This window comes from Triplophysa rosa, unplaced genomic scaffold (assembly GCF_024868665.1).
Source record: "Triplophysa rosa unplaced genomic scaffold, Trosa_1v2 scaffold349_ERROPOS124516, whole genome shotgun sequence".
Classification (NCBI taxonomy): Eukaryota; Metazoa; Chordata; class Actinopteri; order Cypriniformes; family Nemacheilidae; genus Triplophysa; species Triplophysa rosa.
The window spans coordinates 60,565-75,641 of NW_026634349.1; the positions used below are offsets into that span (position 1 = coordinate 60,565).

General features: G+C 38.0%; 1 protein-coding gene across 1 annotated transcript in view; it reads right to left on the reverse strand.

The window, feature by feature from the left end:
- Positions 1-15,077, reverse strand: part of LOC130550494 (dipeptidyl aminopeptidase-like protein 6) — a 93,277-nt gene that overhangs the window by 33,877 nt on the left and 44,323 nt on the right. The gene's annotated exons all lie outside the window — the stretch shown is intronic.

Genomic DNA, 15,077 nt, shown 5'->3' on the forward strand with positions numbered 1-15,077 from the left:
AATTCCAACTGAATTAATCATAAAGAAGAAAGTCTTACACAAGTAGAATGCCTTGAGGGTAGGGCTGTGCAATTAATCGAAAATTAATCAAAATCGTCAATTTTGGCCTTCCACAATTACAAAAACAAAATAATCGGGGTAAAACTATTGTTGTGCCGCATTCCATTTAGTAAGAATTTACAGCTTAAAAGCCAAGTTTTTTTATTTTTCCGTGTTGTTTCAAAAGTTAGTGAGTAATCGTGTTAAATAATCGGGATCTCAATATTGGCCAAAATAACCGTGATTATGATTTTTGTCATGATTGAGCAGCCCTACTTGATGGTAAGTAAAACATGGGGAATTTGTTTTTGGCTAAATATCCCTTTAAATGTACAATATTTTGTACTCAAAGCAATATGGTTAAAAGACATTTCATTAAAGAACAACAAAAATACCAGCAAGATATCTGTCACGGTCCTACCTTCTTGTTTATGAATTCCTAGTCGTGTGGCAGGATCGAGACAGAGCCCTTAGGTTTAATGTGAGAAAACCATGAGTTGTTTGTTTTTACTTCTCATGTGTTTTCTCGTGTCTTGTCATTGGCCCCGCCCCTCTCGTCTCATGTATTGCTTTCCTCCCGTGTCTAATGTTCCCCACCTGCCCTCGTTAATTATCCTTCGTTTGTCTTTCCTTTAAATGCCTTCATGTTTCTTTGTCCTGTGCTCGGTCATTGTTTCCAGTACGTCGTGTTACTCATGTCATGTCCAGCTGTATCACCTGGTCCTGTTTCGTCCATTGTAGTAAGTGTTAGTTTAGTTTAATCCTTGTCTAAGTTTATGTGAGTCTAGTGTTTAGTCAGTTTACGTCCCTGTTACTTGTTTGATTTTCTTGTTCCTGTGTTTGGCCCCCATCGTGGGTTTTTGTTTTGTGTTCTGTTATTATTTGTAAAATAAACTTATCTGTTAACCCCTTCATCCCTGCCTGCCTGCATTTGGGTTCTTCTTGCCACAGTCGTGACAATATCAAATAAACGCAATAAAGCAGATACAAAAGAAGCAAAGTATTCTTTATAGACATCAAACAGCAGTATCGTGTATTCAGAATTCAGAAACAATGGTATAGTCTTGACTGTATGATATATGCTTTCATATCTATTAACAGCACTAAACTTACCCAGCCCAAAAACAGTGATTGCTTTTCTCTTGAGTAATATTAACTACATAATATACAGTCGCAGAAAAAAACGAAGAGACCATTCTATTTCCATCTAGATGTACTGCGGTCATTCTAGTCCAGTGTCTGTTGAATTTCAACAAAACAAACCTCAGGAGTGACAAAGTCATCCAACAGCAACGTGAAAGACTGACAGCATGACAAGACAAATGAAAACTATGACAAAAATGCAGGTTATCACATACATTTTTTGTACTTTTCCTAAATACATGTAGAAATATGACTGTTGTATTGTTTAAAAGTGAATATAAACTTGTTTTTTTTTCAGTATTTGAGGTCTGAAAAATATTTCTGTTATTTTCACCAGCTATCATTTTCAGCAAATAAATGCAAACAGAAACAATGTTTCTATTTGAAATTTGGGAGAGATATTGTTAGTATCATGTTACCTGAGCACATACCTATAAAGTCAGAAAAACTAAAAATATGTTTAAAATTGTCTTTTTTTTCCACTGCTGTATATAAATAAATATAATTATATATATATATATATATACATATATATATATATATTAACTACATAACATAGTATCCCTTACAGAAAAGACACATGAATTTCACATGTTTTTCACATGTTTCACAACATGTTTAACATGTGCAAAAAACACGTGTGATCACATGTGAAATGTGTTTTTGGAACATTTTGGTGTGAATTCAATGTGAATTCCCATGTGAAACCCATGGGATAACATGTAAAACATATGGTGACATGAAGAACATGTGATCACATGTGGAGACATGTCGCATATGTTATCCCATGGGTTTCACGTGGGAATTCACATGGAATTGACACCAAAATGTTCCAAAAACACACATTTCACATGTGATCACATGTGTTTTTTGCACATGTGAATTTCGTGTGTCTTTTCTGTAAGGGATACATTTTCCACACATGTCCTTAATTCTCATGTGAATGATGCAGTAGGAGCAGCAGCATCATGGGAAGGTTAAATGACATTTGTGCAGTATTAAATGCTTATGGAGAATGCACAGAACCTTTTGCTCATATCTGTTTTATTGCTAGTAATCCATAAAAATCACATCCCTGCTGAAAGGGAAATGGAATTGATAATGCGGCGATGGTGAATATCAGGCTTCTCTAATGTCTGTGTCAACAGAAAGCGGGATGAGCGCTGGTTAGGAGAACGTTCATGCTGTGATGTTTTGAGTGAAAATATGGAAATGTAGGAGCCCTCTTGAGTGAGTCTGGATCACTGAATGTTTGTTAAACTGATGGTGTTCTTAAGAATAACATTAGTTACAACATTAACTAAAACAAATTAGATTAGTGCAAATAGATATTTTTGGAATAGCAGTAGCATACTTACTCCCACAATGAGTACGTAGGTAGCAATATCAGCTCTAATGTTTATCATGTCTTTGTTCATTCATTTAGTGACCAGACTGTCCTGAATTAAAACCTTATTACAGAAAACATGGTTGAAATTGGCAATTTTTTGAGTAATCTCATTTTTAAGTGTACCTGGATAAGACATGTTATAACCGCATGCCACTTGCTGAATGAAACATGCCACAAAATATCCTCATCATGTGACATCAATGTAGCATCATTTTGTTATGATTCTGCCCTCTCTTGTCACGCTTTTTGAGCCTTGAGGCAGAATCATGACAGACCCACGTGTTTCATGTGGAGAGGTATTTTGGCCCTTATGGCTTGCCATACACTCTCTCCGATCTCGTCTCTTTTCCTGCCCTCTCGTCATTACTCATTACTCATTATTGCTCGTTTATTGTTTCATGCCCTTCACCTGTTACCCTCTTGATTTTATCCCTTACTTAATGCCCCTGTGCCTTCTGTCTTGTGCCGGATCATTTTGCCTTGGTTGTCCCTTGTCACCCTCCCGGTTTGTATTGCTGTGTTATCTAGTTTAGTTAGTTGTAGTTTATGTCTATTGTTGTATCTAGTCTTGTCTAGTTTAGTGTAGTTAGTCTATGTTCCTGTTTACCCTTCATGTTAATACCCTTGTTCTGTTATTTTACCCCCGCGTGGGTTTTGTTTTGTCTTTATTATTAAAAATCTTCTGTTAACCCCTTAACCGCTGTCTGCGCCTGGGTCCTCTGTCCTTGTTCCCTCACCATTCCTGACAAATGGTAAGCAGTATATACTACACTCAGTACTATAGTATTTCTTTCTGAACATAGCCAGTGACCCACAATTTATAAGAGCTTTCTTTTGCAAATATAGCAAAGGAATGAAAACCTGTGTGATACATGAAAGACTCTGTATGTGACACTATGCAAAAATATCACCTACACAAAACAGCATCTAAATTCTATACGTTTTTCAGACCTTTTACACTCCCTAGCGACTGCATATTAATATATGTATAACATAAACAGTTTAATTGTTGTTTTAACATGAGCTCTTTGCTTTATGTGACCATTAAACCCATTCCTGTAGGACAGATTGCTGTGATGTTAACATGGTAAACAGTAGACCTTCTGTGTATTTGAGAGCTACACTTTTCCCTACTGGCTGCTTATGGAACAAAACAAGCGTCGACCGTCCATGCATGTGAAACATAATACTGAAATTTCACACTTCACAGCTGCTGATTTTGAATTCATCATCGACCAGCATCTGAGCTTGAGTAAGAAAAAGAAAAGGAGAAGAGAAGCCCCTAATTCCCCAACCTGCCCAGCTCTAAATGCATTCCTGCTGTGCTCTCTTAGCTCTGAAAGCATTGTTCAGAGACGTCTGGCAGGTTGCAATTGCCTGGCAATACCCAATGGAGAAGCATCAAAAGCCATTTACTAAAAACCACTCCTACCTCCAACTCTGAAAACGCTTTTTTTCCCCATTTAACTAGCAAATATAACCCCACCTTCATTTTTTATTTGTCATTAAGAAAGGAGAGGAAATTCATGCTTTCTGAGAAGTGATATTCTAAAGCCATCTACTCTCACCGCTATCTGGTTTTATACGGTTCAGAACGGAGCTTATCTCTCACTGCCTTTGTTTCTCTCTCCTGGAAAGATGAGGATTTTCCAATTCCCAAGTGAGTATAACGTGGTGGATAGCAATCTTGTTAACAACGTGTAACTTCAAATTGCTCTCTAAGGAAGATTAGGATTAAGAGAACCTATATGATATGATGTAGTATGAAATGCATAATCATAGCCATTCAGTCAAACGCAGCATCACAGTTCAGATTATCACTTTTTCAACCAACATGAAGCTATAGAGTGCATTAGAGGTGACGTATTTTTGTAGGCAAACCCTGGAAGCGAGTTAGCATTTTAGAACTTCCAGTTCCATCGCCCAAAGTCTACAATAGAATGCATGAATTTTACATTTTGTCCACACTGGATGTGGCACGACACGACACACGACTTGTTCTAATGGGATTGTCATGTCACGCTGCGGCGCATCCAGTGTGGACAAAATTTTTAATTATAACGGGTTCTAATGAGTTCTTTTGTCGCGTCGCATCACGTCCGGTGTAGTCACGGTGTATGGGTTTTTGGTAAATCGCCTGAGATAAGATCTGTGGGTAACAAAACCTCTGAATATTTTCACGCTTTAATCTATGATATAAAAAATATCAGTTAAAACCCACTCGTGATTTTTTAAACCTTTATTGTGTTTTTAAAACGGCAGTTGCTAACAAGTTGCTAAAAGCAACAACTTCCTTTGGCAAGAACGTTAGATGTCATCACGCATATAAATTTCACAAATAATGCAACACAAATGTCTAAAATCATTGTTGGGGATTCATTCACGGAGTAATTACTTACCAGGGAACACATTACTCCACTTCTACACAGTCTTCACTGACTACCTGTTTCCTCATGCATTCAGTTTAAGATTCTCCTGTTGATATTTAAGGCTTTGAACGGTCTTGCACCTGGCTATATCAAAGACCTAATTCACCCATATATACCAACTCGGTCTCTTAGATCATCTGATTTGGGGCTTCTTAGCATTCCCAAGTTTAGACTGTCCACTGCAGGTGGAAGGTCATTTAGTGTTAATGCCCCCAGGTTATGGAATTCTTTACCCATATCGTCTCTGTAACTTTTCAAATCACAATTGAAAACATACTTGTTTGAAATGTATTATCAATAATCTTGCATCTTTTCCTGTATATTTGTATGTTTGTTTGAAAATGTATTTTTGCTTGAAAGTGCTCATTGTAAAGCGACCTTGAGCTTGTGGAAAGGCGCCATATAAAAATAAACTTCTTCTTTTCAATAAAGTTTGAAAAAGCTGTCCAGTGCAGCGCTAACCTCCGGGTTGGCCTACAAAAATACGTCATCCCTGCACCACTTAATAGACAAAATACAAAATAGCGACCAAAAATAGTGTCTTATCACATGGAATTATGTTGTGTTTTTATTTGGCTGTTACTTTAAGATGACTGTGTGGGTGCAATACTGTATACGCACAAACATACTACATCTGCCATTGTCATGTGATGTGACCCATATGTTTGCACCCGTATGTTATTATTGTGATTGCACATTTTGTAGGTCTCCCTTGGTTAACACATCTCATTCAAACAATCAGCTACTGTTTTTATCAGACAGCTCTATAAACTACAGGTATAGTACTGGGAGACACAGAAAATCTGCAGTGCTTTGAGTCTCCGGAATCAGGATTAAGAACCAGTTAGTTAAAAGTTAAGTTACGTAACCAGAAATAAGAGCAATCCCCCTGTGAACAAAATTTTCCCTCTGGCCCTTTACCTGGTTGCATTCGCACTGACATTAGGAGCTCTGAAAGCGACAGCGTGGCATTCAAAAAACATAAACAACTGAGTTTAGGTGATCTGTGATTTTGTTGTCTGTCATGGGTTTTGTGATAGCATAGATGCTATGTAAACGTTGTGATTAAAAGAGCAAAAAGTACTAATATTAAAAGTACTAATAGTAAAATATTTTAGTTGCAGAAAAATACCTACATCATGATTTATATTTACCATGATATAAAACAACACAGTCTCATAGCAGTTTGTGACATAGTCATGAAATTTTGAATTTATTGATTTGTGTTCATGGACCCAAATTTCCCCCTTTTTCTGTGTCACTCAGCCCAACTTTATTTCATGTCCTGGGTGGTTCTAGGGAGTCTAGACATCCGGGGCTTAGCCCGGAGATATCCATATACTGTACAGTATGTGTCAGAATACATGTTTCACAACGCGACTTTCGACTTTCAACACCGCACTCGCACGGGATAAGTGAAGCCTGTGATTTTATTCAAATTTACGGACTTATTTCCCATATGTCATGGCAAGGCTTTGCGTATAGTTAGCGTATAGTTGTATGGTGTATAATGATATATGACCGTACCTGTCAGCATTTGAGACCTGCGATCGCGAACCGGACAGAAGATCACCGAATGCGATCGCGGGTCTCAAATGTTAAGAGAGTTTCCATGAGAAATAACAAAACGGGAGACTCCCGGCCAAAGCGACAGTGTAGCAGGTATGGATATGACCCAGCACCCGAAATAATATCAAAACACTTCAACACAGCAAACGCAAACGGTGGATGAAACCTTGAAAAAGGATATATGAGCCCACCAAATCACAGAGATGTCGATTCTCACGGCACTAATATTATCACAGGACCTCTGTGTTTGTCAAAATATGGTAGGTAATTTGCGGGGAAATGTTTACTTTACAAATTACAGACATGGTAAATTCGCACGGGATTAAGATCACCGACAACCTCTGCAATTATTACAAATGACTAGAGGTCCCCGGGTAATACTAATCCTGTGTGAAAAGGGCTTTTGTCACAAATTCCTGTGAGACCATGTTGCACAAAATTACCCTGATTTTAGACACATGGCCCACTGTAAAACAAACACAAATAACCCGTTTTCTTTTGTAGGGTCTGGTTAGCTCTCCATTTCTGTTACCTTATTACTCGTTACAGGTAATAATGTAAAATGCAATAAAGTCATGTTCTTCTGCAGAACAGGACTTTGAAATGGAGGCTTTCTGTTGGATTGGGGAGAATGTGACAATCCATAAGTGAGGCTCATTACCTGCAGCGCAGCCACCTCGCCAGTGAGTATTGAACAAAAACAAGCTGAGCAACGCTTGTATAACACGCCATTATTGATCAATGCACGGCGGAGAGCCAGTTCATCAAGCCCTTTTCACTTTCCTCTAGCCAAGTGAGAACCAGGAGTGGACAAGATGGTGAACATTCTCCCGGCTCAATCCGGCGTATTTTAGCAAAGCTTTTTCATCATTCATTTTCTCTCATTTTAACACCACCACCCCTAACTGAAAGCGGAGAGACCTGGAGCGTGGTGGATAACCTTAGTTCCTTATGATCTGCAATTATGATAATGATGAGGAGAATTAGTTGAGCTCCTGGGTTAATGAACAGGTAATTTAAGCAGATAGACGTAATGCTCAGAACATGAGTGGGAGGTTATGGGTGGGTGGTGTGTTCGTATAGCCGAGAGCCCTAGACAATGAAATAGATAACACAGATTGATATCTCTGAAAAGAAAAAGAATAAAAACACATTTAAAAATAGCCTGAGAGCATGATAGCCTCGAAAAAAAAGGAAGGAAACATAAAAATACATAAATCAATTGTGTTTGTTTTACAAAGATTAGCATGTTTTTGACTCATTTAAAATCATGTACTTTCATGAGTTTTCATGACAGATCTCTGTTATTATTATTATAGTGTGATTCAGGGTCAGTTGAAAGCGTAACGTTTATAACCATATATACACACTTTATAGCCATATATACACACTAGAATATGCGTTAAAAAACAACACATACATGAATAAAAACATAGTTCTTTTCTAATGTTTCGGCTGCAAAATGACATGTGTTGTTTGTTTGCATATAAGTACTGAAGTCTACAGTATTATGCCTGTCGCATAACATTTTTCTTTAGGTGAAATCATTTCATATTTGCCAAAACAAAATTGGTTAAAAATATATTTGAAAATGTATGTTTTATGATATAAGTAAATGATTAGATTAGAATAGAGAAAAAAAACACTGACCCTCTCTCTTTCTCTCAACAGGTAGTGGTCTAGCTTTTGTTGAAACCAGTAACTTTGTATTGGCACCTATTGCATTATTGCTCCTGTATGACATATCGCTTATTGCTCCTTAAACTCTTTGTAAGTCGCTTTGGATAAAAGCGTCCGCTAAATGACAAAATGTAAATGTAACTGTAAATTAGATAAACTAGCTAGTACACCATTAGCCAAGTGTCTTAATAAAAAAACTATACATGTTTTCAGTGGAAAGTCATGTTTTCATGGACGTCACAAGCACGAAACATGTAGGTGACTCCTCTAGAAAACAGTATAAAAACTGCGCCGCTTTATCGACGGCTTCAGTGGTGTAATGTTAGTGCGAAAGACGCATGACAAGTAATATTGACACTGCCGTGAAGCAGGTTCGAATCCGCTGATCTCACTATTCTAAATTTTCACATCACATATCAGATCTGCTTCCATTTGTTTTTAAACTATATCATGTTTTCATTAATATATAATTTAAAGCATGTTGTGCTTTATTATATGTAAGGATGGCTGTTGCCGTACGTAATTAAACGTATTAATTTGTGATGAAACAAAAACTACTGAAACGAACGTGTGTTTCCCCATGTTAAAAATTTGGTGTTTGACAACCCCCTGCTAATAAGGACAAACATTCAAGTATACAGGGGAAACAGATGGAAAATAATATCTTTAAAAAATCTTATTTTCACTAATTACTACGGGCATTGCCTGATAGGCTACAAATATACAACAAACTTTCTAAATTTTGTTTTGAACTCATGAAACTACAAAGTTGTGACTTTTTCCATTTATTGGAGTTTTCTATCAAGTAGCAAAATGTAATTAATCGTGCAATAAGCGATAGCAACCGCATGTCGAGAACAATAAGGACGAATATATAGCACCAAAGTGCAATTAAGCGCAAAATGTTTGGTACATGTATGACTTGAACAGCCATTTTCAAATATTTTCATAATTTTATTAAAAATAAATACCTTTACAATCTGATATGTGATAGGGAAAAAGTTCAGCAAACAGCAGTCGCGAACCCACGACGACATGAAGCAAGTAACACTTGCTTTACGCTCTATGCCACCGGACGTTTTACATTACATTTTGTCTATTCCAATCTGAAACTGATGGGCGGAGTTAGTATAAATAGCCTCTGCTTACAAGCGGGCTACTTGCACGGTAAATAGACGCTCCGTATTTTTTATTTCTTACAATAAGTGGTGGGGACAAAATTGACTTTGGCAAAAAGTGGTGGGGACATGACCCACCCAACCACCCGCAAATTACGCCTATGCATGTTTTTTTAAAACACTTTAAAACATGTGCAAAACAAGTTAACTATTCTAATGACAAAAGTTCAAGCAAGTGACAAGGTATTGGCCTAGTTGTAAGGTAAAATCAAATCGGCCAAAAACAAACACCTATCGGTGCATCCCTAGCGTTTGGTAACACTAATGCCATAGAAATGTCTTTGAGTACAATAAAATGTGTTGAACTGGGTGGCAGTACTATAGGCTACTTTATAAAAAAACACATTAATAAACCATAGAATACAGTAGGAAAAACATATAAGGAAACGAGAAGTGCCAAATCATGGCACAGATCCAATGGTGGCCTAGCTACAATAAGAGTTTGCAAATGTCCATTTGGAGTTAAAGAAAATGATTCTCAATTTAACTGCCAAAATACCCTTCTAAAAGCAACATATCCTAATTTGTTTGACAGCAAATAATTCCACACAGCCGTTTCATTTATCTCATGCAGTTCATTTATTCAGTTTAGAGAAGAATGATAAAGCCAGGATAGATAAGACATTCTTTGCAGGTCCAGGTGCAATAGACCAACATGTCTGCATAGAGGTCTTTGTGAATAAGTTATAAGACTAAGTTTGAGCTTCAGTACGCAAATGAAAGACCAGTACAGTGCCATAGAGCTGGAGCTGGGTTCTGCTCGAGGTGACAGTGAAGTGTTGAGCTCCAGGGCAGAGCTCCCGAGAAAAAGCCCTAAAAGCCATACCACTACACCACCTCTGGCAGTAAACCACTGAACCTGTTATCCACATCATAGACCTAGCGACCCTCAACATCAACACCTGAAGCTAAACTCACGAAGACAACAGCCAGAGACATCCAGGACAGGTGTCCCTTTGGCCACATGTATATAGATCAGTTAATATAGTACCAGTGGTCCGGAAGAGATCATCATTCACTCATGCTTATGCCATTCCAGTAGGACAGTGGTTCTCAAACTGGGGCCGTGGTCCCCTGGGGGGCCCCAAGATGGATCCAGGGGGCCACAGATTTTGTGGCATTTTATGAAATATAGAAATTTATCATAGATTTTATGCAATCAAACATCAGAAAAATGACACCACCAACCAAACGAAGTGAGGTTCCAGCATTGTATAACTGAATGTTTTTGGTTTAATTAAAATTCTAAGTTTAAGATTATACGTCTTTATATGGGGGGCCGCAAAGCGATGCACTTAACACAAAGGGGGCCTTACAACGAAAAAGTTTGAGAACCACAGCAGTAGGAAGAATGTTCACATTGCTCTCATACAAAAATAAACTGTAAAAATAACTATTTGTTTTGCAAAAAGCCCTAAATGAGCAGCATTAGTAGTAATGATTGCTTGAAAAAAAAAAACATAGCCAAGAAGAATTACAAACTCAGCCTTTAAGCCAGCTTCTTTCAATAAACATCACATTTCCTGAATGTGTTTGTCGGGGGCTGCAGGTTTGGACATAAGCAGAGATCTGATGTGAGATGTGACTGCACTGCATGCTCATGTTTCACAGAGTGAGATGAGACACGAATCTGCTAATTCTTACTCATTCTTCTCTTTATATTCCAGCCATGTCCCCAGTGTTTGCCAGCTAATGTGAAACAAGCAGGGTTTGCTGGCTCTTCAAGCATCTACCTACCAAAAATGTGTGTGGAACAAAAACTCAGTCTGAAGAAAAAAAGCAAAGCAGAGCCCATGATACACATGAAACCTGGCATCCTTTTATTCGGCATGGCTAGTCTGACCTCAGGATTTATTTCTGCTCCAGTAAAAAGAGTCTGTCTAAATGGGTATAATGCACTAAACATAATTTAAACTAGGGCAAAAGTGCGCCACATTGAACTACGAAGACAGAAGTCTCATCTGAAAGGTATGACGACTTAGTTAAACGAAAGTGACTGAACAATTGAAGTTTAAAAAACTAATGCGAAATACTGGTGCTTGAAGTTGTGACCACTATGACCTGAATCAATATTGAACAGTACATTTATTTACAGGTACTACATTTTTTATAAAATTGATATAAACCAATGTATCTGGTATACAATACTTCAAAAAACATGCTTGTACATATTGTTAATTTTTCTGTTAGTAGCTGCTGATAAAAAGCATTGATTCAGTGAACAGACAGACCGATAAACTATCCATGCAAAGAGAAGAAACACTGAGATAAACTCATGAATACTCATAAAGCGCACCGAAGTGAACAAATCGCAGATCGCCTGACTATGCCAGGGAATGGTTTCATTTGCAAAATACATTCAGGAGAGGCAAGGGTAGCACTAGACTGAAGGTAAATGTGTCTCAATGCAGAACTTTCTTTAAAGTCAATTGAGGTGCAAATCAAACAACGGTGTGAGCCTGTGCTATTGCTATTCACGCTAGGCTGCCTAACCTCCCAGGAACATTAAGAATTGAAAAGTCACTTTCCTGTTGTTGTTATCTATCAGCCTTCATTCCCTACTGCACGCTTGTCATGCCTGTGAAAAGTAAATGGCTACCATGGAAACAATACCAGCAGTCATGCTCTGCTATTCTTCTGCCTGCAAATGGAAAAGTCTGGGGTTCACAAGCAAGGCTGGCAATAATTAAAATACCTCACGTTTCTCTAAGAATACTGATATCAATTAAAATATTAAACAACCCAAAATATTTTTATTAAAACGTATTTGATTTTCTTTGATTAACAGAAAATATATTAATGCAGAATGTCCATGCAGCTCTTTTCCATAGACAGGTGCTGATGAGATGAAAAAATAAAAACAATAGTCTAGATTACTAAAGCACTATATTTAAGTTTTCTGAAGCTATATGATAGTTTTGTGAGAAATCTGTCAGAATTAAAGACACTATTTATTAAAACTATTCATACCAATGCATACTGTATGCAAACCTGATGCATTGCTAGTCATGCAAAACACAAGAACCGTTTGAGAACATATTTACAATATGCAAACACTTCCTCATAGAGGACGGTTATCTGCTCACTACTGCTATACGAAACACATGGAGAGCATGTGACCACACAATGTCACCACACAAGTTATGATGACCCTGCCAAGGGAACATGCAGAGCCATTCCCAGAGAGTTACGACTCTTGATCTCGCCACCGTGTGGTCTCGTGGTTCATGGAGCGCTCAATAGTTCCAAACTGTCATGGTTCTGCCTCACCTAGTCTTGGATTTCCTGGTCCTGAGGCAGAGCCATGACAAAGTCTTTGGTTATGTGTGGAGAGAAACATATTATTGTCCTTTTGACAATAATATGCGTTCTCTCCTGTGTCTCGCCATTGGCCCCGCCCCTCTCGTTTCCTGTATTGTTTCCGGCCGTGTTTGATTACCCTCACCTGCCCTGTGTCGTTATCCTTGTTTGTCTTCCCTATTTAATGCCCTCATGTTTCTTTGTCTTGTACTCTTGGATTACGTTTGTTGCGCTTACCTTTATTGATGTCCGCATTGCGGTCCATGTACCTGTTTGCTGTGTAATCCCCAGTCCTGTAGTAAGTGTTTAGTCTAGTTTTTGCCAAGTGTTGTTTAGTCCAGTTAGTGTTTAGTGAGTCCTCGTTCTGTTCTTGTATATTGTTTTCTTGTTCCTGTGTTTTACCCCCGCGTGGGTTTTTGTTTTGTGTTTTGTTTCTTTGTTTAATAAAATCTCTGTTAACCCCTTAATCCCCGCTGCCTGCAATTGGGTTCTCTTCCTGTACGCTCCGTACGTGACACAAACAAATCCGTGCTTTCAACCTTTTTGAATGGATTTTTGCGGGACAGACATTGCATACATTTTGCTAAATATATTAGCACATTGTTTACACTGAATACTATGTTGACTACATTTATAGCAGCATTTTGTCTGGGGAGTAATATGAAAATAAGATCTATGAATATAAGATTTGTGCATTGTTTGGAACTATTGGTTGCTCCATGACGTGAGTTACTTCCGTATTCCATTCTTACTATGGAGGTCTATGGCAGTGTCGTAACTCTGTATTTCAACGGCTCTGGGAACATGGTACTGAATGTCATGATTTAACAGTAGCTCAGCTCTGTTATAAAAATACCCATAAAACCACTCAGACACAAGAAACAAACAACTCAGATCACAGGCTCCCTACAGCACCAGGGACTGTGGCCCTTATGATGTGTTATTGATCCCCGTGTAATTTTTGGGGATGATGCTCAGGGCCATCATGCATTTCAAGATCTTCTTCGTGAAGGCAATCTTTTCACTGCGCTGTGCTTGAAAGTAAAGAAGGACAAAAGCAGACTTAAAGGTGAAGTAATACCACTTAGTGTCACCAAATAATCAACACAATAATGACACTTCTCCCATCAGCCACTGGAAGAACAAACATTTTCACTCCAAACTCATGCCAATGCTTAAGCCATGTTGCTATATCTGCCTCGTTAGGCTATTCAAACGTACAGTATAGAAGAATAGATTTGATGAAACAGAGCCACAGCATTTACACTTTTTAAGGAAGGCAACCTATAAATGGCTTACACACTGTCAACAATAAAATAACTGGCACCCTTTATAATATAGAGCTAATTATTCTATTATTATTAAAGGCGGGGTGTCCGATTTCCGAATTATGCTTGTTTAGACAAAGTCGAGCCGAGTACCAAAACAACCTTGTATCCAATCAGCAGTAAGGTGTACAGTGCACATGACGGACATTAGCCGAGCGCTGACGAAAGCGAAAGATGGGGGTAGGAGTGTGTCTGTTTTGGTGATTTGAACATCAACAACGGCTAAGAGAAATCGGACACCCCGCCTTTAATTATTACACATGCAATAAATAAAATGATGGGCTTAAACAAATATACACATAGCGTTTGGAACATAATATTTTTTTGTCTTGAAAACATTGATTTCACACATGGTTAAACATCTTCTGGTGAGAATAACATCAAGTGGTTTTATGTGTTAAAGAATCTTATTACACGGCTCATTTGAATGCTTGATTCTGGTTGGCCAGTTGCGACATTCCGCTCAAAACTAATAACACCCTGTAACCCGGATGCTGCAAATCATTTTGAGAGGGGCAGTTTAATATTACACAAAAAATATGTCTTTTAATAACATACATGACATTATATTTACAAATGATTAAACCAATTTGCCTGTTCGTGACGTTTGAATGTCGTTTCTTACTTTAAAACCGAAACTAAACGGCTTTTCCTCGTGGAAGGTCTGCATTCGGTAAAAATGAGCTAATAAAATATTTCAAATTCACATTTTGTGTCCAGTTTTTTCTCATGTGGCAAGTAGCCGTGTAATAAGCGGGATAACAAGCAGCCGGCTGTTATCGCGAAATAAGCCCCTTCAGTGTGATACAAGACCCTCCGCTTCGCATCTGATCCTGATCACACTAAGCGGGTTTCCATCACTCTGGTTTTATTCGCATTTTGAAGTTTCGCATCAGAAACGAGTGATGGAAACGGCAAATTTCGAATTAAAAACCCTTAATTCGCAAAAAAGTTTTTACGCTCGCTTGAGGTGGTTTTTCTTTTTTGCGAAAAAGGTTAATGCGAATAATGGGAGATGGAA